Source organism: Vidua macroura, chromosome 22 (genome assembly GCF_024509145.1).
Source record: "Vidua macroura isolate BioBank_ID:100142 chromosome 22, ASM2450914v1, whole genome shotgun sequence".
NCBI classification, from domain to species: Eukaryota; Metazoa; Chordata; class Aves; order Passeriformes; family Viduidae; genus Vidua; species Vidua macroura.
Genome location: NC_071592.1, coordinates 4,045,207 through 4,047,030, shown reverse-complemented (window position 1 = coordinate 4,047,030; position 1,824 = coordinate 4,045,207). Strand labels below are relative to the sequence as shown.

At 53.2% G+C, this 1,824-nt stretch overlaps 1 long non-coding RNA gene across 1 annotated transcript; it reads right to left on the bottom strand.

Annotated features, from left to right (window-relative positions):
- Positions 1 to 530: 530 nt before the first annotated feature.
- LOC128818051 (uncharacterized) lies at positions 531 to 1,233 on the bottom strand. Its single transcript, XR_008440373.1, has 3 exons — positions 1,183 to 1,233; positions 1,011 to 1,114; positions 531 to 715 (listed from the first exon to the last, which is right to left on the bottom strand). It is a non-coding gene; the product is annotated as an uncharacterized LOC128818051 (long non-coding RNA).
- Between the last annotated feature and the right edge of the window lie 591 nt (positions 1,234 to 1,824).

Sequence of the window (1,824 nt, the reverse complement as noted above, 5' to 3'; positions counted from 1 at the left end):
TTGCTAAAAAAGCCTAAGTCCTCATTTCCACTGAGTTTACCACGGGCCTGAAGTTCCTGAGGTCTGAGCAAAGCCATCAGCACAGCTGGAGTGCAGCACAGGCAGGGACACCTTGGAGAGGTGGGTGGGCAGCCAGGGCTGAGCTGCTGAGCTGGGAGAAAGGCAATTGCTCTAAACAAACACTTAATGGGATGGTGGAAACTGGCCCCTATTTCACTTCCAAGGAGAGATCCAGCCAGATCCTCACTGACCTAGGAGAGAACATCCTTCACTGCCTGCAGAGGCCTGAGCCAAAGACATAATTGGAGCTACAGCAGGAATAATAAATGACAATTAGGTGGCATTTTCCCAAGCAGCCAGTGCTGCCTGGCTGTGTTTGGAACCAATTTTCACTACGACTGAACTGGACAAACACAGACCATGTGTGAACTATCCCGTTCATTAATTCCTCTTGTGCCCTTCTTCCCTGGCTAGAATAGAATAGAATAGAATAGAATAGAATAGAATAGAATTTCACACCCCAGGCAAAACTGGTCCTGTGCATTTAATCTATGGGGTCAGGACAAAATTCCAGCTGATGTGGCAGCGCCGTTGTCACTGGGGACCAATCATACAGAGGAATGACCCAGCAGCATTCCAGGAGTCAGCAATGCTTCCAGGAGGAATTTCAAGGACATGTCCCTGCAGATGGGTGCTCCAGCTCCTGGGAACCTGTCTGCAGAGGGATAATCCAGTTTCCCAACAGCTCTGTGCCACAGAGGCAGCAGAATTCGCTGGGGAATGGCCCAGAGGTCAGCCCAGCCTCCGTGTGATCTCTCCCTCCTGCACAAAAACTGAAATCACTGAACCCAGCACCGCGAATTCCACCTTGGGTGCAGTGTGACAGCCCTGTAAGGATGCTGCTCCACGGGCTGAGATGGGAAGTGGAAGGAGCTGTAACTCCTGCACACCCACGGGGAGCACGGACAGGAGCAACATCAGCCTGTAAAGGGGAACTCACTGGTGCTCACACAGCCAGGCTGGTATCTGAGGGGTGCCAGGGACTGCCCCCACCCTCTGTGACCATCCCCTGTGCCAGGGAGTGACCCTTTGTGACCACCCCCTGTGCCAGGGACTGCCCCCACCCTCTGTGACTGCCCCTCTGTGCCAGGGACTGACCCACTCTCACCATCCCCCTGTGACCCCACCCTCTGTGACCATCCCCTGTGCCAGGGACTGCCCCCACCCTCTGTGACCATCCCCTGTGCCAGGGACTGACCCTTTGTGACCATCCCCTGTGCCAGGGACTGCCCCCACCCTCTGTGACCATCCCCTGTGCCAGGGACTGCCCCCACCCTCTGTGACTGCCCCTCTGTACCAGGGACTGACCCTCTGTGACCATCCCCCTATGCCATGGAGTGATCCCACCCTCTGTGACCACCCCCTGTGCCAAGGACCTGATTAGAGGCACTCAATCCATGGCTGTTCCCCTTCCCAGCAGTGTTTGGTGTGAGAAGTCCTGCCCTAAATGCTGTGATCAAACTCAACCTGCTCAGCTTGATCACAGCAGCTCCATTAAAAATCTCTCTCAGGCACCAATTTTGCCTCTCTCCATCCCCTGTCATGAGCTCATCAGTAAACAGCTAAGCAGCAACTTGATTAAAAATGTGAAAAGAGATTTTCTCCTCTGAAGATTTTGTGCAGAGCTGTTTTAAGCTCCTTCCCACAACAGGTTTTCACAACTTGTTGGTTGAAATCACTCACATAGAACGCTGTCTATCCAAACACAAGCTGTGCTGCCCAGTCCAATTTCTGTTCCTCCCACTAACACATCCATTTATCTCA